This window comes from Schistocerca americana, chromosome 2 (genome assembly GCF_021461395.2).
Source record: "Schistocerca americana isolate TAMUIC-IGC-003095 chromosome 2, iqSchAmer2.1, whole genome shotgun sequence".
Taxonomy (NCBI): Eukaryota; Metazoa; Arthropoda; class Insecta; order Orthoptera; family Acrididae; genus Schistocerca; species Schistocerca americana.
This window is the reverse complement of record NC_060120.1, coordinates 565,325,698-565,352,256: the sequence shown is the minus strand read 5'-3', so window position 1 is coordinate 565,352,256 and position 26,559 is coordinate 565,325,698. Positions and strand designations below refer to the sequence as shown.

Here is a 26,559-nt window from a genome sequence, read left to right as displayed (position 1 = left end):
ACCGGCAAACAAACACACGAACACCGTCCAAACAGGCCTTGAAGGCCCAAAGGCCCGACCTGCTGCCGTGTCACCGTCAGCCCTTAGGCGCCTCCAGATGCAGATACGGAGGGGCACGTGGTCAGCGCACCGCTCTCCCGGTCGCTCTCAGTTTTCGCGTCCAGTGCCCCTACTTCTCAATCAAGTAGCTCCTCAGTTGGCCTCACAAGGGCTGAGTGCACCCTGATTGCCAACAACACTCGGCAGACCCGGACGGTGACTCATCCAAGCCCGACAATGCTTATTTCGGTATCTGACGGAAACAGGTATTACCACTGTGGCAAGGCCGTTGGCAGTACATCAACAAAGGAAGTAGCTTACGACAGGGATTCCCAAACTTTTAGTTTGACGGAACACTTAGGGAATCCTGGTACTTTTATGCAAAACCTTGTTCATTTCAAAGGTGAACAAGTTTTTTAAAGAATGAGAAAAACTTACTTTATTCAGTGAATACTTCAATCCTAAATCATAGCGAATAACACAAAAATCTTAATAAAATGTTTAAAAATAAGAAAAAATGTTGGAAAATAATTTTTCCCGGAGCGCTTATTCACTTACCCAGATCACCTGGGTTCTGTGGAGCACAATTTGGGAAACCCTGGTCGAAATAACACTCGTTCTATCACTAGTTTAATATTGCTCGTCAGTCTGGAATCCATAGTAGACAGGTTGATAGAGGAAATAAAGAAGCTTCAAAGAACAGTAGCAGTTCACAGGTTCATTTAGTAAGCACGAAAGCGTCACGGAGATGATAAACCACCCGCAGTGGCAGATGTTGCAAGGAAGGCGTTCTGCATCATGGTGAGGTTTATTGCTAGAATTCCAAGGGTGCACGTTCGTAGAAGAGTTAACAAAGATATTGCTTGCTATTATGTACATACAGCGATGTACAGGGTGTATCATAGTTAATGGTGTAAACACATACAGTTGAAAGTTCACGATACTAGAAGGAAAAAAGTCTCAGCGAACATAGGGTCGAAAACGCATACCTTAGGAGGTACGAGCAATTTTTCATCTACGATACTGTGAAACAAATCTCTTTTATTGTAAGTTCTTTGCTTTCCATATTTTGAGAAGTGGTAGTATGGGCCAAAATAAGAAAAAATGTCCAGCAAACATTTGCTCTAAAACACATACTTTAAAAGTTATGAGCACTTGATCATTAGAAGAGTTGTGTTTCAAAGTAGCAAAGATGAACAAGTGCTCATAGCTCAAAGGAATACATTTTAGAGCGCATGTTTACTGGACTTTTTTTTCTTCTTCACGCCAATACTACCATTTCCCAAAATATGGAAGGCAAAGAACTTGCAGTAGAAGAGATTTGTTTCAGAGTATCGAAGATGAAAAATTGCAGGGTGAAGCAAAATTCGCGCATTCGGGCATCGCAGCGCAGCTCCTCACGTGCCAGCGATAAATAAATGTGTCTCACAAAACTTCGTCCGATGAGTACATCCGCAGAGAAAGGACGTTAAAGAGTGGCAATCTGGCAACAATGTAGCCAAATGTATGGTAACTACATCTGTCAAGATTTGTCAGTCGTGCTCTACAGTTGGTACAGTGGATTAAGTTTAGGGTTAGCGTGCAGGAGATCGAGGGTTCTATCCTAGATAAGGGCGCATTTTTTTATTTGCTAATTTCATTCTGTATCCTAAATTTACAACATTTTGCAACGCTGAACATCACAAATATGTGATTAGACAAATAAGAAATAGACAGTTGAAACAAATGACCTCTCATAGGACAGGAAAGCTACAAAAAACGACATCAATTTCGAGATGCTAAACATGATAACACAGTGCAATAACACAACATCTTGTTGTCGTTTATACTACATGTAATATGGGCACTCAGATGTCTGAAATTATCAACGAGTGACAATAATAATGTCCACATTAATTATTGCAACACCTTCACAACAGAATACGTTGTCCCCAGAACAACAGATGCTCAAGGGGACCTCCCTGCATGTCCAAACATTGCGCAACCCGCCGGATCTTACAGCTCTGAACCCTTCGGAGCAAAGCTGCGTCCACAGTAACAAGAACAGCATGAACACGAGCCACCAATTGTTCCTCATTCGTCGGCGGAGTAGAGTACACGTGCTCCTGCAGGTGTCCCCACAGGAAGAAATCCAGGGGATTTAGGTCAGGTGAACGTGGTGGCCATACAACAGGACCTCCATGTCAGAGCCATTTTCCTGGAAGTGTTCTGTCCAAATACTGTCGCACATCAATTCCAGAGTGTGGAGGTGCACCATCACGTTGGAACCATATTCTCTGACGAACATGTAGTGGAACGTCTTCCAGAGCGTCAAGCAAACAGTTTGAGAGGTATGCATGATACCTTCGTGCAGGTAACCGGTCAGGCAACATGTAAACGCTCAAACACCTGTCGCCCAATATTCCGACCCAGACGTTGATACCGAAGCGAACTTGATATCCTTGATCGCAGGTGACTTGCGGGTTAACCTCACACCAATGGTGGGCACTGTGCATATTGACGACACCCTAACGAGTGAACGCTGCTTCATCCTTCCTGTTGTTGGAACCATTCACAGAATTGTATCCGCTGATGGCAATCTGCACGATGCAGGCGTTGAGTTGAAGAATAATGATAGGGGTGCAGCCCATGCTCGTGCAGCTCGTTGACGACCGTGTGTTGCGAGACACGCAGCTGCCTTGCTACGCTACATGGACTTCGCTGAGGTTCTTGGTGCATGACCTCCAGAATAGCTTCCTCAGCAGCTGGAGTACGGCGAGTCCGTGGATGACCTCTGTCACGCGAAGGTGGAATGTGAGAACGTGACTCCCGAAGGGCAGCTCCAAACGACGAAACATTTTTATCTGGATAGCAGTAACGAGGATATCTAACAGCATATTCACGAGCAGCACCACCAGCCCGGTATCAGATGCACCAAGGACCAGAAGCATATCCACATATTCATCGTTTGTGTATACAATACATCTGTCACCGCGGTTTAGAGGTTTACGCTGAGAAAATTGTATACGTTTATGCATATACATTGGTGTCTGTCACAGGCTCGTTACTCCGCTCGCAACTAGTCCCTGTCTGGTGGACAGCGCATACAGTATAAATACGCCATCAGTCCTGCGCGCTGTTCCACCTAAGACTCTTTACACCTTTGAAAAACATTGCCCTCCATGATTCATCCCGACAGCGCTAATTGTGAAATATTCGGTTTCGAATTGCACTGTTTCCCTAACGGTAACAGACGTGATGTTTTCACAATCCCATTGATAGAATATAATAATAATGATGATAATAATAATGCATTTTGATACATACTAAAATGCATGCGGTTACCAGACTCAATATTGAAACACACACATATAGGAACCGAGTTTGGACATGATTCACAAAGCATATTCCTAGTCCTACTGGTGATGTAAGGCACTAACGAAATGTAATGGACCTGAACGAGGCAAGAATAATAGTTGGTACTAACCTATGGGACCATTGGAGGAGGGCACAAAGAAAACAGGTTTCGCATCTAGTAGATGAAGTGGTGGGATAAATTCAGACCCACGACGTAGAAAGGGCATTTTTCAAAGCTGACCTATCTTCCATTTCTACGATTGTAGTATGTTAGTGCAAATGTTTTCTAGAAGACCCGCTGCAATGACTGTTGTCGATTTAGATGGCAGATACCGCACCACCTGGACAACATTTACCAAATAAAAACATATACCTCAACGCAGGATCGAACCATTAACCCCCTGCTTGCTAACCCCAAACTCTATCCACTGCACCAACAGTACAGCAGATTAACATGTGCTGAGAGACGTACTTAACATACATGAGGTCACAGTGTTGCCATATTGTCACTCTTTAACGCCCTTTTTCTGGGATGTACACGCCGGGTGAAATTTTGTGAGAGACATTTTGTTATCACTGGTATGTGAGGAGTCGCGCCGCGAAGTTCGAGTGCGCGAATTTCGCTTCACCATATATATATATATATATATATATATATATATATATATATATATATGTGTGTGTGTGTGTGTGTGTGTGTGTGTGTGTGTGTGTGTGTGTGTGTGTGTGTGTACGCACCGCGACAATGCCACGAAGATAAAATTAGGGAGACTCGTGCCCACTCAGAGGCCTTGCCGCGAACCATTCGCGACTGGGATAGGAAAGGCGACAGTGACAGTAGTACACAAAGTACCCTCCGCTATTCACCCCAAGTTGTCTTGATAAGTACAGCTATAGATGTAGGTTGTTAGGTTGTTGGAGATAATACACTCTTGGTTTCCTTGCACCTGTGAACTTGATCACAAAGTTATTTATCGTGACATCTGAAATTAGCACGGAACTCAAGACGTAATACAACTTGATGTTTTCCACGTAGTATTTTTCTGATTGAAAATCATCTCAAGGGAAAGAAAAAGTTCTATGACTGCCTGGGGATCGAATAAACAATCGGTTTTCTACTCTGAAAGTAATACATCAAGCTGGTATGAAGCCTGTGTCATTGGGATATTACCTTTAATATCAGTTAATATATATAATTGTTAATATATAACAAATATTAATATTAGTTAATATATAATACTTGTTACCTCTGATTTGTTTCATACTCTGCCATCAATGTCCCTATCTCTTGTGAATATCCTAATCATTCATAAAGTCAACACATTCGTGTGTACTTGATGCGGTACTCATAGTACCTTTTTTCACTGCTTGTCCTACATTATTCAGCGTACCATAACTAGAAATTGGCTGTCCGTCCACTGCTGATGTATTGTGTTACACCACACAAGCCAACGTTTCGCTGTAACTCCATTAATGTCAATACTCGTCATAGGGCAAGGACTTTCGTGTCCGCCCCCTCCATTGGCACAATTCCTTTTTATGTTATTTTGAAAGAATTACATACTTAAAGCCTTGCAAGCAGAGGATCAACTTCGCGAACAAGGCAGCTGACACGTATTTGGCAGGCAGGGGTTTCATATTCCCACTTCGCCATTCTGATTTAAGTTTTCTGTTATTTTCCTCACGACACACTTAAAAGAGTAATCGACTATTCATCTATTTCTGCTCGTCCAGCTCCTATAGCGCTCAGTCCCTAAGATATCGACGTCGATGTGACACTGAACACAAACACTCGATGTTTCCTTTCATAGGACAATGAATGAATTATTTTTGGAACGTATCCAGGAATATCTGTACACTGACTTCCAGAATGTTTTCCACAATGCCTTGCAGTACGTCTGTCTACGTGTAATATCAGCATCTTGTGAAATGCAACTGGCATCGTGTGCAGCTGTACGTTATTACCTATTCGTCCGTACCACTCAGTTCCACTGTTCTAGAATAGCCAACTCTTATTTTAGACTCAGCACTAAGAGATAGAGATATAGGCTTACGCTCGAAGAACACGAAGGTGCTTTTCTGACTGCATGCGGATTGGCGGACAGCAGTGTCACGGACTCCCTGTTAGAGAACCACTAACGCCAACGCCAAAGACCTAGATGCTCCCGGAAGACGTAGTAGCGCTACATATTTATCCAACATTCGTCTTCTGTATGTAAGACGTCCTTTGTAATCACCTACTTCATTATGTTCTTCCTGATCACAATAACAGGACTGCCCGGAGGAAGGGGTATGGGGGGGGGGGGGCGGGGGGAAGGGGTCTTGCCGGTGGCTGAAGCCGTTTTATGTTGCTCTTCCAAACCGTGTTGGTGGCTACTGGTACATATATAAACACGTAGCATAAACATAATTGTTAGAAAATATTTTTCGAAAGTATTTGCGCAAAATGTATTTTACCTGAAACGTGAACAACAAACGGTATAGGCAAATCGAGAATAGAAGCTTTTAAACTGTAGTACTAACGAAGAATGATGAAAACTGGATCGGTAGATCAGATATCTAATGAGGAGGCACTGAATTCGACCGAGGATAAAATAGATTCATGGCACAAGATTAAATGAAGGGATAGACTGACAGGTGTGGTTGCTAGGTGCCAAGGGATTTCAAGTTTGGCAGTGAAGGTAAGTCTGGGTGTACTACGGTAAAAGGCGATCAAGGCTTGAATACAGTAAATAGATTCAAAAGTGTGTGGGTTGCTGTAGTTATGAAGAGAGGAAGGGACTCTGCAGCGGGGCCGGCCGCGGTGGTCTAGCGGTTCTAGGCGCTCAGTCCGGAACCGCGCGGCTGATACGGTCGCAGGTTCGAATCCTGCCTCGGGCATGGATGTGTGTGATGTCCTTAGGTTAGTTAGGTTTAACTAGTTCTAAGTTCTCGGGGACTGATGACCACAGATGTTAAGTCCCATAGTGCTCAGAGCCATTTGAACCATTTGACTCTGCAGCGGACTTCCGAATCAAAACCACCATCATAGCAAAACAACAACAATAACAACAACAACGAAACACCATGCTAATAGGGTACAAATATTTATATATAACTGTAAATTACTTCAAAGAGATGAGTGATGAGTTGCTATTAAAAATCATTTAAAGATGACTATCCCTTAACGGTAATTACCTGTTCTTTCCTTTGTTGCGATTTAATGCTGTTAACATAAGTCTAAGCACCTACCAATGTGACACGCTTAAATAAACAGATGTTGCTTGTCCTTTCTTTTACCTGTCAGAAGAAGCGTTGATGAGGTAGGTGTCTTCGAGGTTGGATCTGTGATGTTTGATAAAGTCCTTTCGAAATTATACTCGTGAAAACTGGGACCATAAAACTACGAACTGCTCATGGCTCACCGTGCGTAGAAGAGACTGTTGAAAATGTTCGGTGAATGAGGTTCAAAAATGGCTCTGAGCGCTATGGGACTTAACATCTATGGTCATAAGTCCCCTAGAACTCAGAACTACTTAAACCTAACTAACCTAAGGACAGCACACAACACCCAGTCATCACGAGGCAGAGAAAATCTCGGACCCCGCCGGGAATCGAACCCGGGAACCCGGGCGTGGGAAGCGAGAACGCTACCGCACGACCATGAGCTGCGGACGGTGAATGAGGTTCCCGTGTGTTACTGGATATTTCTTACGGGTCAGTGTAGTTAAGTCCGTTAGACATTTTCAGTAGTACTTGACGGGAAATGTAAACTAAGTAACGGTTGTGGACATCAGCAGCAATAAGATATGCCTGATAATACATCTTCAGTTTGCACCGGAAGTGTGGAATACAGGAGAGCACAACACAGTTTTCATTAAAGTGTGCACAGATTCGTGGGGGAACTCAGGACGTCCAATTTTGAAACCACACGGAATGTCCGATACATATAAAGTGGGTATGCATCCTTCGAGATTATTCTCATAAGCCAAATGCAAACCATTCTACCATGTGGTTCAATCAAAGCGGCACATTTTCAACTCACAGCTAAAGATGATAATCTTTTGTAATCAGGAAGGAAATAGATCTCTTGGCCGGATATGCACCGTAGTTTCTGGGGATATGAATTCAAGTAATAGGGACGCCAATAGCAAGAGTACGGTAATTGCTTATGCATAGTCTTCACAGTGTTAGATTTATGATACTGAAAATGTAGATCGTACTGAACGTTTTGTGTGTTGTCTCGTTCTTCCAGCACTAGTGCTGCACCTATCGTCAAGTAAAAGGCGCCATGACGTTAGTCACAGTGTGTCATTTGTAATTTTTTTCCCTTCTTTTCTACGTAATTCTGTAGCTCTCAACTCGTTCGAGCAATCAATCATTCATGTTAGGAAACACAGTCATACCTCAGTCACTCAAAATGATTCTTAAATTTTACTTGTTAGAACGAAATCAGGCGAAGATTCTTCTTCTCTGCAGGCTCGTGCTTTGCGGCAGTCTGCTAATCTGTACAAATAATATGCCTCGTAATTTTGGGAGCGTTGTATAATCAGCCGGGAAACCTCATATCAAGCGGATATTTGGCTTTGATGAAGTTTAACCTTCCGAAGAAGTAATGGAGCTCTTGGATTATTAAATGCAGGTTCGTATCCACTCTTTCGGAAGTTCCCTTCTGATTAACAACTACGCAATATATCGACAAATATCATTAATTCTCAAATTTCCAATACACACCTTTTATTTGAAGGAGCAATCTATATATATTTCCTTTTTAATCGTACAGTTTCGTCTCAGTTATCTTCTGTCATAAATCTCAATAATCAGATTACAGTTCTTCCAAACCAAGCTCAGGCTAATCGGCACGAAGACAATCTCGGAAGCTCCCTCTCTCCCTCTCTTTTTCTTTTTTAACAACTACCAGAGAAAGTACTACAAAGATTACTTATGCGCTCGTGGCATAGCTATTGTATGAACTTCTTTTCGCATGGATTCTGCGAGTATGAAGATAGAAAATTAGTAAACGTCATTCAAGGGTAGAATTGTATCTGAAGAATTCATCGAATATAAAGAGATATTACACATTCTACGTAGGCTTCTCTTCTAAACCTATTTCAAATTTCGCAACTGCCCATTGTTTTACCTGAAATTACCTGTAACTAACGTCGCTTGCAACAGATAAATATGCCTCGGTATACCTCTAACCCGTACACTGTGTTAAGTCTGGTGAGAATTCTTGAAACCAGTAAACACCAGTCCCAGTAACAGTTTACGTCATTTCCTAGCGAATATGCGCGCCTTTTCTTTTGAACCACATAATAATATTGTTGTGGGTTGACATGAAACAAAGTCGTGATTATTTATTTGTTATCTGTTGCATATTCCTGCAAGTACCTAATGAATGGAACTTCCTGGCAGATAAAAAAGCTGTGTGCCGGACCGAGGTTCGAACTCGGGACCTTTGCCTTTCGCGGGAAAATGCTCTCGTCTTCTACTAACGAATACTCTCGTTTTCTTACCAGACAATTCTCCTCCACGGTGTTTTGAAAGTAATGGTACTTAGGTCTCAAACTTCGATGATAAATTTTCCACTAAACGCTGCGTATCTCATATGCTTGCATTTTAGTGAGTCTTATTGCAGCAGCGTTCATAATTTCTCCCTCTAAAATACCGACTTTTATTTCCTAGCGAAATAGTGATTTTTTTTGTAAACGTTGCTACAGACATCTTGATGCTCGGTTTGCTAAGTGCTACCACTGCATTGATCAGATCTACAATACTGTCAAGTCCATTGCGTCGTTGTGTATGTCGACGATTTGTTTCCCATCGCCTACCCGGTCCTACCTCTCGTTGCCACAAGGAACTTAAGTAGTGTACTCGAGATAAACATCTTCTGCACTTGCAGCTGCTGTACACTGCACGTGGCGGTCGTGATCGAGGGGTTACGTAGCACTCTTCGTGACTGAAGCAACAGTCGGCTGCGCGTCAAAGCAGCGATTCGTAAATATTGGTATCTCCCTGTTCTTACACACTTCTGTAAACCTGCACTGTTCCGTTTGTTTGGAGATTACATCACGAAATTCATAATTTGATCGGGTCCAAATAATCCTTCGTTGTCACACCTTTTCCTGTTACCCGCGCAGTACAGGCCTACTGAATAAGAACGTCGATTAAGCATAAACCGACAGTTTTTGACCGTTAACTACTCTAATGAAATGGTCTTACACTAACACTAGTGCTGTCGTGAAGTGCCGGGCGAAGTGGCCGTGCGGTTCCAGGCGCTGCAGTCTGGAACCGCGAGAACGCTACGGTCGCAGGTTCGAATCCTGCCTCGGGCATGGATGTGTGTGACGTTCTTAGGTTAGTTAGGTTTAACTAGTTCTAAGTTCTAGGGGACTAATGACCTCAGAAGTTGAGTCCCATAGTGCTGAGAGCAATTTGAACCATTTTTTGTTGTCGTGAAGTGCCCCAGTAAATAAAACGAAACTGTAATTTAAAGAAATTTTATTTTGGTTTATAATTGAATATTGTAAACGTTTTTACACATTGTAGATAAGATTACGAGCAATTTTGGCACAGTGAAAATCTGTGCCCGGGACAAACATGTTTTGAGCATTTTTCATACACTATTTGGATTTTCTTGTCTGCAATTTTCTTTGGCGTTCTGGCTCAGAAGATATTGAGGCAAGCGGAGTTCAACTAAGTTTAATAAGAACATCTCTCAGTTCACAAGTAAGGGGATTGGACATCTCGACGTTGTATGTGGGGTTTCACTAAATCCATTGCGAAACTTTGTAGCGGTTATCTTCTTTTTAAATAATCAGTTTCATCAATTCTTTCGATGCACTGAAATAAGATGGTAGCATTGACTCTTACTATGTTTGAAATGGCATAAAATACAGACACTAACTGTCTGTGTGTTCACCGTGATATCGAAGGTTGGTCCACTGCATCCACTCCTGCTTTTTGTGACATTGTAGTAAATGATCACTTCAGGTTTATTTATTTATTTATTTATGCATTTATTTTACCTGGCAAGTTGTTCTTTCGAGTACTAAGTACTAAGTACTAAGTACTGGTGCACAAATCAATACAACAAAACAACTCTACTTTTCCAAGGAACATAAGTACAAATTGTCTTTTCTTCGTTATGCCGCAATAATGCAGATTCTGCAGGGCGCTTCCTGTCTGGTTCCAATTCTTCTAGAATCTGCGGTTTATTTACCTCCAGAGTACTTAAGACAGTCAAGTTTTTGGCTTTCATTTGATCAGAGAGAGCTCAAGCAGCACGAACCAGTTGTCTACTGTCACACTTCTGTTGCTTCCCTCAATTGGTGTTACTAATTTCAGAACATCCTGTGTTGGAATTGATAATGTGCTTGCATTTATACTTCTACCTGTGTAGACAAATGCATTACATAAATAGAATGTTCGCGCATTACGATGGTAATCAAAAAAGTAAGGTCTCCCATTTTTATATGTACATAGACCTGTTTATTTCTACAGTGGTTTACATCAGTTTACAGCTTGAACATTTAGCTATTTTTCGAAATAATCACCGTTCCTGTAGATGCATTCTTGTAGACGCTATGGCAGTTTTTGTATGCCCATGTCATACCAGGTCGCCGCCTTGCTGTTCAGAAAGTTATCAATCTCCTTTTTCACCTCGTCGTCGGAGCTGAATCGCTTTCCGGCCAAATGTTCTTTTAACCTAGGGAACAGATGATACTCACTGGGCGCCAAGTCAGGACTATAGGGTGGATGGGTGACTATGTTCCACTGAAAGTGTTGTAGGAGAGCAACGATTTGCCGAGCGATGTGTGGGCGAGCGTTGTCATGGAGAATGTGTACGCCTTTGCGCAACATTCCTCTTCTCCGGTTCTGAATTACCCGTTCGAGGTTTTTCAGAGTCTCACAGTACCTGTCAGCGTTAATCGTGATCCCAGCGATTCACCTCCGACGATGAGGTGAAAGAAGAGGTTCATAACTTTCTGAACAGCATGGCGGAGAGCTGGTATGACATGGGCATACAAAAACTGCCACAGCATTTATAAAAATGCATCGACAGAAAAGGTCATTATTTCGAAAAATAGCTAAATGTTCAAGCTGTAAATCATTGTAGAAATAAACAGGTCTATGTACTTATAAAAAAATAAAAGACTTTACTTTTGGGATTACACTCGTACAAAAGCACATAGTTTTGAAGCCGTATATGGCTGGGTTCTAAGGCACATACATGCGAAATTTGCACCTTTCCCGGAAAGATACTAGCATTTCGTCAATTATTACGTTTGATCTTCTATTATAAAACTTTTGATAAAACTGTATAAAAAATTCCCATACATCTCGAATCGCTGCAAGTCAGCCTTCCTAGCACCCCTTTTAGTAGCACAGTCCAAACGCAAGCAAGGCAAAATGAATAAAAATGTATGAATAGTAATATTGGCTGAAACACATCACGACCAGTCCCATCAGTAGCAAAAAGTCCAACATCATTATCATGATTAGATTTCATTATTCCAGACAAATATAGCAGATTTAGAAACGCTCTAAATTCTATTACATCTAACAGTTTTGTAAATGCTGGTTGAGGCGCTCTGTATTTGTTTGACATGTTATGTATTTTGATGTTTGTATTGGTAAGTATTATTTGTAACAAATCTTCAGTAATGAGCAATTACGAAGCAGATAATATGTCCCTTGAATCAAGCATTTTTACTTCGCATCTAGCGCCTGGAAGGTGACCAACTGTATTGTGACCGAGGATACGAGTTGTAGGAGGAGCTTCTTGTGACCACATGTAGCACAGCTTTTTCCAAAAACGCACTTGTCAGCAGAAGTCATATAACACCCCTCTTCATCTGATTCTTCACACCTACCTTCTGACGTCATTTCAGATGTAGAATCATGATCACTTGACAGAAATTCTTCCACGTCTACTGTGCTCCCCTAAACAGACTGCAAAAACGCAGGATCATTCACTATTCTCTCTAACCCGTCAGCTGTTAACGCTTGTATGATATCATCCTGAAAAATAATGCATACATACATAAATATTAAGATTCTCATTGATATTTTACTCACTTCGAAGTACGCCGAGACTTCAATCGCACAAAACACTAATAGAAAGAATGAAAAATAACTTACGTCAGAATTTGGCGGGGTATGTGAGACCTACGGTATGTTGATGATTTTCACTTATGGACCGTCTGACAGCAACTGAATAAAACACAATTTTAGTGCCATACGCGTTTCGCCTTTATTTTCTGCAAGGCATCATCAGTGGCCTGTAATATGTACATATGTTAGCTATTTTTTTTTTTTTACATTTTTGTCACTGTGCCTATAGGTTATAAACAGTTCTGGTGGTTGGTTATAGGCACAGTGACAAAAATGTAAAAAAAAAAAAAAAATAGCTAAAATATGTACATATTACAGGCCACTGATGATGCCTTGCAGAAAATAAAGGCAAAACGCGTATGGCACTAAAATTGTGTTTTATTCAGTTGCTGTCAGACGGTCCATAAGTGAAAATCATCAACATACCGTAGTATTACGCGCAACTGAGGAGGACAGGACCAAAAAATTGAAGATATGTGAGACCTGTTTATCTCAGAAACTATGACAGGAAACACTCCACGTTAAACGGCATAACTTCACTGAGAAATACCAGGAACACAAAAGTCATCTGTTGTTTCGTTCACACGCCTGGAGTTCTCCAGGACCACACTAGAACGCTTATGGGTTAATAATACCCGCAGCACGGCGAGTTGCTAACACAGTTCAGCAACGCAACACAAATTATGCCGCTACTGGAGGTCACATTAACGGTTCACGGCGGCACTCGCCCAGCTGGTTCTCTGCATAACGGATCCAACGAATTCGTTTCTGGGTCTTACTTGTATAAGCTCCCGCCTCTTCTACAACCGTGCGGTGTGATAGCCATCCATTTGTTGCGGAAGTCGGAGTTGGTGTACCTGAATGGGGGTTCGCTATTTCATGATAATAAGTCGTAGTATAGCCCACACCGGGGTGAGATTCTTTCGACTAGAATCATCGTAGGCAGCTTAACGGACCGTCAACTGGGCACGAGGAACTCTGTGTATCCTGTAGTTGACCACTTCAGTAGAGGAAACCTACTGTTTGACACTGAATATCGCTCCCAGAGGTTAGCCATCAACTAACAGCAGCAATAATCTCTATAGCGTGGAACCAGATGCAGCAATGGCGAAATGTAAATACCAATAGGATTGTTGACTGACTATATATATGGTGCTCGAGCTCTGCATTGTGAAATAATAAAAATATCGCTTCTCTTAAGTACCCGAGCGGATAGCCGCTAACGTTAGTATGCCGCTTCCGGGACTCGGGTGCGCCTGCCGGTCCGGATCGAAGCCCCCTGTTGATTAACGACGAGGTCCAGTGTGTCGACCAATCTGGTTGTGGTTTGTAGGCGGTTTGCCACATCCGACGAAGTGAATGCTGGGCTGGTACTCACATCCCGCCTCAGTTCTACGATTTGCAAACATTTAGAAACAATTTGCATTCTTTCAGATGGATAACAGTACATGCAGACAGAATGGCATCTGGCTGTCCTCTAACATTACATTAACAGTGCCGCATCTGATAATAACCATGCCACCCCCGTGTAGGCACGGGATAAAGGTAAATGAAAGTAAAGTAGACCGTTTCTCTTACGTATCTTTGTGAGATTTCTTGCCATTCTTGTAGACTTAACCGCTATCTTAAATTAAGGACGGGGATGTATTCGCCATAAGATGTCTTTGCTTATGCTTTCCTCCCATGCTTTGCCATTTGGCCTGTAAATCATCACAGACAGAGCTCTGTGCCAATACCGAATGAAGGTATCGGCGGAGACCCAGGTGACATCACCATCTCAAGCTACGAAGTAACGGCTGACATCTTTAGAGGCACAACAGTCTAGATTGAGTATATTGCCAACTGATCATAAAAGTGACTACTGTGTGAGAAAAGATTCGAAACTCTCATGCACAGCAGCGTAAAATTTAAGTAGCGTTAGAAGAAATTCTGCTCACGCTCGTAGAGCTGTCACGAAGATATCTCTTCTTTGCCTGAAACAGCCGGCCGGTGTGGCCGTGCGGTTCTAGGCGCTGCAGTCTGGAACCGAGCGACCGCTATGGTCGCAGGTTCGAATCCTGCCTCGGGCATGGATGTGTGTGATGTCCTTAGGTTAGTTAGGTTTAATTAGTTCTAAGTTCTAGGCGACTGATGACCTCAGAAGTTAAGTCGCATAGTGTTCAGAGCCATTTGAACCATTTTTTGCCTGAAACGATAAATGCGGTTTTTATGCAATATGTCGCGAGTTGTTTCTGACGTTTATAAGATACTTTCAAATATATATTTACTGTTAGACAAAGGTGGAGCTGTGTAGTGGCACAGAGCATACATGAACTGGGGCTATATGCTATTTCTCCAATGAAGGTTTGGCTGTAGAGTATTACGCAATGTATGACGTGTGAATTGTCAGACGTGGAATACAAACTCTGACCTTCAGTATCTTTCAATTAGAAAGCAAACGTAGGGAAAGTGCGAAAAAGAATGCCACTATAATCTCAGCTGAAAAGTTGCATCTAAAATTGCACGAAAGCTTATCACGAAATGGTTGACATGACTTAAAGAAGACTAATATCGACTAATGTCTTTTTTTGTCTTTTTTTTTTTTAGTTTGCATCTTATTTCGAGGTCTATATAAATGGGGATTCAGCTGACCTTACCGATCCATTTTACGCAACCTGCACTTCTTCTGTATCAGGAACGGTATCCAGACAGGCGACAGCCACGTAATCGGTATAATTTCTTCCTCAAAGCCTTGAGTGACTGTTAGCAAATGGAATAAACTGTACAAAATACGAGTGACGATTGACAATGAGTTACACAGTATTTTTGGAGCAAGATATACCATACTGCTGGTATATTTATCCAAGTGTCTACAATCTTTCTTTGTGTAATTAGAGGTGTTGTGATACAGTTGGATGTGTCTGTAAGTTTGTTCTGTTTATAGTACTTGATCTTTCGTAAACAGTTCATTATAAACAACGAAATAAACGGAAAATATCAAAATTGGAAGCATGGAAGTAACAACTTTCCAGTATGTAACGCATTGAAAATGTATGTATATGTAAGGTCATTCAGTTGCACCTACCGATGTCGTATGCTACCCCCACATGATAGAAGAATGTTGTTGACCAGTTCCGTTAGGAGACGAGAAGCACAATGCCAAAATGTCTGACAATGACTGGCAAACTATACGAAGACAACTTAGACGTAGTGTACAAATTTTGTTTATGAAATTATTTCAGCACATAAACGTGGCGAATTATTTATTAATTTTTTCATTGGGCTGTGTACTGGAAAGTTCTTACTTCAACATTTTCCATTTTTGTATCTCGTTGGTTCCGATAGTGAAACACACATTACAAGGCAACGTTGCTGAACTGTTTACGAAAGAAACGGAAAAAATTTACAGAGACATCCAAAAACTATATGACTACACGACTAATTACTCAATGAAAGATTCGAGGCACTTGGATAAGCATGGCAGAAGTTGGGAATATCTTGGTCCAAAACTACTGTGTAGCTCATGGCTACTCTTCACTGGTATTCTTCGCAGTATGATTCCATTTGCCAACAGTCGCCCAGAGCTGGGGACTCAGATCGATTATATGGTTTTCGCCCGCTGGTCACCGTTCCTGATTCAGACGTAGTGTTGGCCACATAAAAATGGTTCAAATGGCTCTGAGCACTATGGGACTTAACATCGGAGGTCATCAGTCCCCTAGAACTTAGAACTACTTAAGCCTAACTAACCTAAAGACATCACACACATCCATGCCCGAGGCAGGATTCGAACCTGCGACCGTAGCAGTCGCGCGGTTCCGGACTGAAGCGCCTAGAACCGCTCGGCGACCGCGGCCGGCACTGGCAGCATAAAACTGATCTGTAGCGGCAGGTGAATCAATCAGTATAGGTAAGGATTGTGATTACCCTAGAATTTGGCCTAAATATTTATAGTTGTACTTGTTCCAAATATTATATACCCATTTTAGAGGTAAATTAATCTGCCGTGATGGTTAGAGAATATCGAAACATGTTGGAGTGACAGTAAAACTAAAACCCTTTGCGTTGCTGAAGGCAATGACGTGAGGCAGGGCGTGCGCTCTATCACCCCGTTTACGTGGGGCTCCCTAAACCGGATTTCGTAAACCGATTTCCCAATACCGCTTCTGGGTTGTCGTGTAAACACTTCAAAATCGATTCTGGAAATCCGCTTTTGGTTGTTGCTTTTTCAGTCCCACAACTGATTTTCGCTCCGATGTAAACGCAGGCTTCGTGTTGTTTTCCAAAACTTTCAGCTAATATGGACGGAATGGCTTTTTGCATAATGTAGGAGAAATAGGAATATTAGACTGATGCAGTTTACACCTCGTCTAATTGAAGAGAAATAGCGACTGTGCTGACTAAATCATGGACTCCAACAGCTGTTTTCCAGGCGCCATGTTTAACTGGGCTAGCAAATCAGCTTTAGACTTGACATGTAAACACGACAGCGAAAAACGGTTTCCGTCTTTCTGAAGACGTGTCGCATGTAAGCGTAGTGTATGACGGACGACCTGTGAACGCCAGCAGTGAGCGCGCGTGTAATGGGGACGGGCGCAGCGCGCACAGTACTTACGGTTGCGGAGGTCTGCGAGCTCGCCGCACGGCCGCTCAGGCTGGAGTGTCGACTTGTCGGCGCAGAGCTGGCGACCTGCTGGCGCTTATGTAAGGAGGACAAGCCGGCTATTGGTTGTCTGCGGACACCTGCTGCCTCTGGGCCCCCGCAGAACTCACTGACTCTGGAAGAGGCGCACCCACCATCACTAGCGCCGCTATGTAAATCTAGGGAAACGACGACTTCTTGAATATGAAGAGGGCGGCTCTCAGGAAACTAATTATTGACGGCATAATCACTGAGTCGAAGACCTGTAAACGGCGTCCTTTAACGCTACTGGCGATTTCCTCGTTGCAAGCATTTTAACCTTCAACCGTGGTCATGTACCGTATAACCGGGAATGGTTATGTAACGGAACAGTATGGGCATGGCTCTTATCTTTTACAAAAACATCCGAAAGATTTACTGCCATCATCATTTGGACATAAAATGTGAGCGACGTGTAGAGATAATGACGGTATATTGTGTTGATAGGTGACACTTAAAACATCTTGTACTGTGCTTGTGGCAACTCTGACGTCGTTACAGGTGAATATTTGCGTCGACAGTCATGAAAGAATACAACCAGGTAACAAGGATGCATAGGAGCTTCTTTCCCAAGCTTCTCACTAAATCATATGGTATGGCTACTAGAAGCTGTATGAAGCTGTCGACATACTCCTACATGTGCTACTGACGGGGTAAGGATCATGAGCCGCTGGATGGAAAGATCCCTTATCGAGCCAGAGACAAAGTTCTTCATACGAAGTTACTGTACAGTCCGCACAATATCCAGGGGAGATACCAGAGCATATGTAACACTTGTAGTTCAAGACGAACCATTCTAGGTCTACTTGCAGCCATGCTCAACACACTACGAGAGTGCGATTATAGTCTGCTGTGATGGCATCTGCAGAATGAAGTGTTCTTTCCACTGATGTGGTCAGATCTTGCACGTATGTAAGTGATTGTAAGTGATTGTAACGAATGTGTACGTCGTGGTGCTAATTATGCAATGTGTTCGCTTTTTACACAAACTCCCTTTCCATGACTGGTGTCAGAGTACATTTAGTTGCAGGTACAACTCACATTTTCCTTCGCTGTTTGTTGCAATAAAGATGCCCGCCACGCTGTCAAAATTATTGGCCACACGCTGATGTCATAAGTTCTTCAAGGACGCTTCTTTCATTAGCGTGATGTCCGTTCATATACCGCATCTACAACGCAATCACTCTTATTCGTATCTAAAAAATGTTCTTGCCGCAGCACGACCACTGCAAAACCTTTGGAACATGGTGGGAACGCAATTGAGTCGTTAAACGAACTACAGTAACAGGTGCTAAACGCTATGGAGCTTGTCGCGGACAGTCGGTTGTCAGCTGTATGCTTGTCTTCACGTTAGGATACAGCCCACGTAGCTCCCAGAGTAGGACTGAGTTTATATGAACGTTGGGGTACCGCTCTAACTTACTGCTCGTATAATACAACCACTAGCCATCACTCCAGCCTTTAAAAAATTTATATTCCCCTCTAATCTTCTTTTCGGCACTGTCTTTGAAACTTGAAATAGCAATCGTTGATGAAGTTCACGCCATTCGCCAGATGCTTGATCACACAGAATAAATTCCTACTCTCGTTTCAAGCCTGTTATTTGTCTGAACGTGACCCTGACCATGGAATAATCACGTAAATCGCCATATTATCGTAGAAAACATCCATTTCGTCCAGAAAGCTCTTGTTGCCCATATCCTCATCGTTATTCCCCACACAGCCGTTGCAGCGTGACGCTTCAAAATTACTCTTCATGCGCGAATTTTTGTACTCTGTGTGGCTGGTTCTCACTGTGACAGATTGATGATCGTTCCCACAACCTCAGTCAAATAACAGATAGCATAAAGAGCCTCAGCTGTGTAAGTAGGTTGCTTAGGATTTTATGTTGGTAACGCCACGTAGCGCTCTGTATGAAAATCACTGACTGTGCTGTGTGCAGTTTGTGGCTGGTTGGCATTGTTGGAATATTCGCTATTGTAGTTTTGGGCAGTTGGATGTGAACAGCGTGTGGCGTTTTGCAGTTAGAGGTGAGCCGCCAGCAGTGGTGGATGTGGAGAGAGAGATGCCAGAGTTTTGAGCGCACGATATGGACGTGTGTCCATCGGAAAAAGGAAATTTGTTAAATTGGATGTCACAAAATTATATATATATATATATGATGACTTTTGAACACTATTAAGGTAAATACATCGTTTGTTCTCTATAAAAATCTTTCATTTTCTAACTATGCCTATCAGTAGTTAGTGTCTTCAGTAGTTAGAACCTTTTATTTAGCTGGCAGTATTAGCGCTCGCTATATTGCGGTAGTTCGAGTAACGAAGATTTTTGTGAGGTAAGTGATTCATGAAAGGTATAGGTTATTTTTAGTCAGGGCCATTCTTTTGTAGGGATTATTGAAAGTCAGATTGCGTTACGCTAAAAATACTGTGTGTCAGTTTAGTGACTATCAGAATAAGTAAAGAGAGAAATGTCTGAGTACGTTCAGCTGTCTTTGTATCAAATAACGTAGAAGTTTACCAGCACAGTAATTCATAATTTTTCTAAGCCTTTGATCCTCGGGGAAGATATGGCACCAGTTTTGAATACTCTGAAAGCTGGCTTGTTTTCTTTCTTCCTGAGGCATGGTGAGTATTCATCAATAAGACGTACAGCTAATACTATAGTCCATCCGGCAGACTTTCAGTACGGTCAGTTCAATGTTTCGAACAGAAAGTCAGACAAATTCATCGTCCTCGAAACGTGTAGCTAATAATATAGTTCATCCGACAGACTTTCAGTATGATCAAGTCAAGGGTTCGAGCAGCAGATCAAACAAATTCATCCTCTTCGAAACGTATAGCTAGTAATATAGTTCATCGAACAAACTTTCAGTATGTTCAGGTCAAGGTTCCGAAAAGCAGGTCAAACAAATTCATCCTCCTCGAACGACATGCAATAGTTCTTGCCTTATGGACGGGGGAAATGCGGTGCAGATAAAGATCATACTCAGTTCCAAAATTGTGCCATGGTGTGGAAGCATCCTGTTGTCTACTTTGTTTTCATACCTAGCGTTCACAGATTTTTCACGAATATCCCCATTTATTACGCCGTCGCTCAAGACTAGTCATCTGAACCTATATCAGAAGGAAAATACATTCATTCATTTTATTCTGTTATCTAGCTAGAAGACCAGACCAAATATTGCACATGGATCGGCGTGAATGTACGAGGGTTATCCAAAAAATAAGTTCCGATCGGTCGCGAAATGCAAAGCACAATGAAAATAAGAAATGTTTTATTTGCAACAGTTAGCTACACCTTCCAGATACTTCTCTGTATAGTCACCGTTCCGACTTACGCATTTGTCGCAGCGCTGTACCAGATTTCCAACACCCTCGTCAAAGGAGGCGACCGCCTGTGCTTTCCGACACTTTTCTACGCTAGTCTGCAGATCATTGCTACACCAAACTGTTGTTTTCACAGTCAGTGGTTTACGTAAGGAGAGATGAAAACCTGACGAAACCACGTGCGGGATGTATGGTGGGTGTTCAAACAGCTCCCATTGAAAAACTTCCAAGAGCGTTTTCATTGCCCCTGCAGTGTGCGGCCGAGAATTGAGCTGGTGGGTTTCTGGCGGCAGGCGATGTCGATTCTTACTTCCATCTTTGATCGTTGCCCCTGTACCTTGTTCTCTTTGCGGTTTTGAGGCAGGCTATGTATGGAGGCGCGTGCGCAAATCAAGGAGAGTGGGTCCGCGCATGAGCCGAGTCAGTCTGTGACGTGACGTGCTTTCGATGTTGTCGTTGTCGGGTGTTGGCGACACCATGTCACGTGGCACGGCCGTATGCCGCGAGGACCAGTTGAGTTGGAGCAACGAAGAAGCATGGGCCGCTGCCGGAAAGTATTAAAGTTGTATTGACACGGCTGGCCATTGGCGACCAGGATTTGCTAATACCTCGAGAGCTATATGGATGGATGACGTGTGAATTTCACATGAAGAAAAAAAATTAATCGCCAAGCTTTCGTGGTGTGTTCCTCCTTCAATATATAGTGAACATTATTGTATTCTTAAGGACTGTTGATTGTTGCAGTCGCTTGTGCTAGTGGTCAGCAGAACATTCACTGCAGTGGTGGCGAGGCGAGTTTTGTTCTGGAACAGCCATGAAATTATGTTACTAAAGTGGCTAGAAATAGCGCCTCGCATTTGTAAGTCTGGATTTGGTGCTTAGTGGCACGCTGAAGGTAGCTGGTTCACTTGAACCTAATTTCTTAATTTAGTTACAGATTTGGAATTTTCTGGTTTTATGAATTAGTGGTAGTTGTTTCTTAATAATTTCTTGTGTGTATGGAAGGCAAGTGGCCATGATAAATATAGGTCACATTGTGTTTTATGGTCAGATAGAGGCCGTGTATACTTTGGTCTGTGACCATATGGGCCGTGCTTATTGCATTAGCGACCTATTGAAGTGACAGTTTTCTGTTGCAATTTCAAATACCTGTCCGAAGGTTGATTATCACTTTAGGTACTGCACGTTTGATTTATGTGGTTCAAAAATGGTTCAAATGCCTCTGGGCACTATGGGACTTAACTGCTAAGGTCATCAGTCCCCCTAGAACAGAACCACTTAAACCTAACTAACCTAAGGACATCACACACAGCCATGCCCGGGGCAGGATTCGAACCTGCGACCGTAGCGGTCGCGCGGTTCCAGACTGTAGCGCCTAGAACCGCTCGGCCACCCCGGCCGGCATTTATGTGGTGTCAGCCATTCAGCAAAGACAGATTTTCTTGTAAGGTGGATCTTAAGTCATTGGGTGTGGACTGAGACATCTTTTCACGTAGTATCTAAACTTTTTTTGGATCAAAGGAAACAGCTCCTTAATTCTGTTCATTGGTTAACTTGTAATACGTTTATATTAAGGTACTGATTTTCTATATGTATATTTGTGTAACTTGTATACACTAGTGTGTCTGCCGCTGATGTTTTCCTGTCTTCAGAAACGTATATAGTGGTCGACGCGAGCAAACCTCGCCCCGCGAGCTTGCAGTGTGACGGAAATCTCCGGAATTGAACTCAGGGCCGTCCGGACCCCGTTAACGCGCGATTTCTCTATTCCATTCAACGATAGGCTTTTTTTAGGCAGAAGATTTCTTACTGCTCAAAGTTGAATACAAGTTCGCTCTTTGGATCGTGTGTTTGTGAAATCGTAATAGATTAACGTTTGCTCGCGTCCATCACGTGTTCATCAAATTGACGTTTTGCCTTAAGCTTGCATTAAGTCTAGAATCTTCCGGACGTTGAGTGTAGGAGAATGCTAAGTGTAAACAGAACAATTAGTAGTACCCTTCAGGTCAGATAGCATCAACTTAATTTTACCTTTTCAGTAAGTGTAAAACTGAATGAGAAAGGCGATAGCCGACATTGTAAACATTTTGTTAACTATTTCATCTATTATTTTGGTCGTTGTTGCCGGCACGTAAAGGGGCCGTTGCCCTAAGTGTGACGGTTAATATTGTAAATACTAACTGTGGAGCGGGCCTTGATATGCAAATGTTGTTAATTGGTTATTACTGCTGATGAATTCATGTGTATGTGTAATCAGTAAAGAAGTGTTGCAACTACAAACTGGTTGTGTTACTAGTATACAAGGTTAGAGGTGTGCAGTCGCCATACCATGTAACAGTAACTTTATGTAGAGTTGTATGAAATCAGGCGAAATATTGGCGGGAGAGAGGATTTTCTAGGCAGCTTTATGTGTTCACTGTGCGCTCAGAACAGCAATGTGCAATGTGACGCGATCGATGGTCATACCAGAGACACTACCCAATACTTCTGCGCAAAGCTTCATCGGATTTTAGCTGTGGTGTCCATTTCGTGACTGACTGGAACTTACTTTCTGGACACGCTTCGTAGCACTGTAGCGGTGAGCAATAATGCACACTACAACCCGATTCAAATCCTAGTGGATGAGATAATTTTCAGAAATATTGTGTTGCTGCCAAAGGGAGGAGTGGTGGCGTAAGTTTTCTGATCACCAATGTCGGGTTTACGTTCCAAAGTTCTCGTCAGTATCTTTTGTGAGTGTATGGGGATCTGACTGTTGAATGGGACGTAGTACTCGGTAACTCTCCTTGTCCGAGGTAAAATGCTGCCAGAGCCCTTCATTCTGTTTTTATTTTCATGCCATATTCATGTAAAATACACCAGACGCAACACTGAACCCCACACGTATTCCCTCAGTCGTCCACGTAATGCAGGTACGCACTTGAATCTTGGTGTAAATGGGAGAGTCGGCCGGTGTGACCGTGCGGTTAAAGGTGCTTCAGTCTGGAACCGCATGACCGCTACGGTCGCAGGTTCGAATCCTGCCTCGGGCATGGATGTGTGTGATGTCCTTAGGTTAGTTAGGTTTAATTAGTTCTAAGTTTTAGGCGACTGATGACCTAAGAAGTTAAGTCGCATAGTGCTCAGAGCCATTTGAACCATTTTTTGTAAATGGGAGAAAAACAAAGGCAAGTCATATCAGTTGGTACTTATTAAAGATATCAGATCAGAGTTACCTGGGTTTGACTTTGACTTGGACACTCCCAGTCAGCCCCCCCCCCCCCCCCCCCGCCCCTCTTCCGTCCACCACCAACCTCCAACCACTTTCAAGTAATTTCACTGTCGTCACAGTATGCTCAGATAAATAAATATCTTCGTCTCTTATCCCTGTATCAACTACACTAACTTACCACCGCACTAATCTTCTTCCACTGCTCTGCAGATCACTGACGGGTTCGTTGTCTGGATCATTAACTTTTGACCAGAAGTAAGGCCAAAAAACTGGAATCCTACCGTCCTTTTACGTAGGTTTTAATTTTTTAAATTTAATGTTGGTCATGATAAATTGATACCCGTTAGTTCAGTGCCCTTTACAGTCAGAAAACACGTCTCTTAGACACAACGTAATTCCACATATGTTCCGTTAGAGACCTTGATAATACCACACACAGCTTTCTCACCAGAAGCTCCGACGACTTTCGGCAATATGCTATGTTGAACGAGGGACAGATGTAATGGCGTGGGGCGCATTTGGATACTTAAAAGTAAAACATGGGTACTCAGCAGGACATGTTATCTGTTATATGTTATCTGTTTAGGGATAGCTGATCAAGTACATTATTACGTCTGTTATTGTTTATTAATTTATGTATTGTTGAGGTGGATATTCGATATCTTCCTCGCACTTGACAGCAACAATTCGTAGCTCCATATGAACTCGATTATGTTATTTTAAGTAGTCCTATTAAGTATTAGCATTGTGATTTGATACTAATTTGAGTATTCGACTGGTATTGGGAAATCATTCATTAAACACTTACTATGATTATGTAATTAATGAAATTATAATATGATGAATGCGTTTTATAGTAAAAATAACACAATACCGGCAGCACAGTTGCGGCCAAGAAGAGATTAAAGTGACACCAGAGACCAACAAGTTCTTTCGACAATCTTAGATGCTATAATCGTAAAGTAATTGGATAACGAACGTCATCTCGGTACCAATTTACGAGCGGAACATAAAGATTTTTGCAGATAATATTTATTGCGTTCCGAGAGCTGTTTAGCTCCATGCAGTGACAAAGGTATAGAATTGTGATTGTTGCAAGAAACAGGCTTTGTGCAAAGAAACTGATCTGACTGCCCTGAACTGCTATACCTACAGTACTCTCTTCTCAAAAATTTTCCGCGTATTCAGAAAAACAGTGTCGCAGCAGAAACTCCATCAGTAGCGGACCGTGCGCGGCACACACATTCATACCAATTGAAGTTCAACGAACAGACTGTTGTCTCAAAGCCAACAGTTACGCTCAGACACAAATACAACGCGCAGTTTAGCTACAGTTGATTGGTTCAAATGGCTCTGAGCACTATGGGACTTAACATCTATGGTCATCAGTCCCCAAGAACTTAGAACTACTTAAACCTAACTAACATAAGGACATCGCACACATCCACGCCCGAGGCAGGATTCGAACCTACGACCGTAGCGGCAGCGCGGTTACCAGACTGAACCGCCTGAAGCGCCTCGAACCGCACGGCCACCGCGGCCAGCAGCTACAGTTGAATTATCAGGTGTCTATGTTCCATAGCAGGTACCTAATAAATATAATCCTACACATCGCATGATGCAGGAGGCAACACAAAATGTTATTAATGTTTTGACATGTAATTAATAGCACAACATAAAAAACCACTAATGACGTCGAATTATCCCTAAAGCTAGTTTGGGAACAGCAACAAAATGCTTACGTCGACTCGGTACCGGTTTCACAGGAAAGATGAAACACAAGTGGGTTGTTAGAAATCCAGAGCATCTGGCCTTCTGGGACTTGGATTTACTTTCATGGACCATGATCGGTTGTTTGAGAGTGAGGTTAAGTTACTAGTGACAGGTGATCACCTCAACAGATTTTGGAGAATTATTGAGAGATAACGTAAGCGATGACTATTCGGATGCTTTCCATGGCGATGGTTTGTGAAATACATTAACGCAGACTCGAGCTTTTCGAATATGCCAAAGCAACTGCGTCAGACGAAAAACCCCATATTTCGCTATCGATATACACCTGAGCTAGTTTCTGACATTTTCGAACTGTATGGCACAACCAGATGCGAAAAAGGAATTTGGCGTCATTATTAAATTAGTTTTAAATAAAGCCACCGTGTTATGCCTCACGCACCTATTGACGGCTGGCCGGTGTGACCGTGCCGTTCTAGGCGCTTCAGTCTGGAACCGCGTGACCGCTATGGTCGCAGGTTCGAATCCTGCCTCGGGCATGGATGTGTGTGATGTCCTTAGTTTAGTTAGGTTTAAGTAGTTCTAAGTTCTAGGGGACTGATGACCACAGAAGTCCCATAGTGCTCCGAGCCATTTGAACCATTTGAACCTATTGACGTCACCTACACCTTAAGTCCTGCAGCTCTGTTCTGCCTGCGTGTTGTCTACAGGTCTAGAGCATTCCAAATAGCAGCAAAAAATACAACAGGAGAAATTTGTTATTGAGGCAGAGCTTTGTGGCAGATTCATTTCATTAACACATAAATCACTGTTCAACAGCCATCCCTGGATTCCTGTTTATAGTATCAGATTGCGCTCATCCACAACGGCGAGCTTAGCAACTACAGTCATTGCAACAACAGAAATGCCCGCTAAAAGGATTAATGAAGTGTTTGGCTTTATCTTAACCACATTACAATGTATAAATGGGGCACTCGCGTGAGCCCCCTTGCAACTGAAAAGTATTCGTTAACCGGTTGCGGACAGTTCCAAGAGAAAGGAAAAGTGCGTGTCCGCCAAATACCGAGTCCCAAGGTCAACCGGTGCAGTAGGGGACTACATTTAAAAAAAAGGAGAAATAAAATATCCGCGGTAGTTAGTTCCACTGCTCACGTAAT

The 26,559-nt window shown here is 42.6% G+C and overlaps 1 protein-coding gene across 1 annotated transcript in view; it reads right to left on the bottom strand.

Moving 5' to 3' along the window:
* LOC124594167 (glucose dehydrogenase [FAD, quinone]-like) overlaps positions 1-17,177 on the bottom strand; it is a 204,598-nt gene extending 187,421 nt beyond the window's left edge. Inside the window, exon 1 of the mRNA XM_047132523.1 lies at positions 17,066-17,177. The gene's annotated coding sequence lies outside the window, so the exon portion shown is untranslated. The remainder of the gene's footprint in view (positions 1-17,065) is intronic.
* Positions 17,178-26,559: the final 9,382 nt, after the last annotated feature.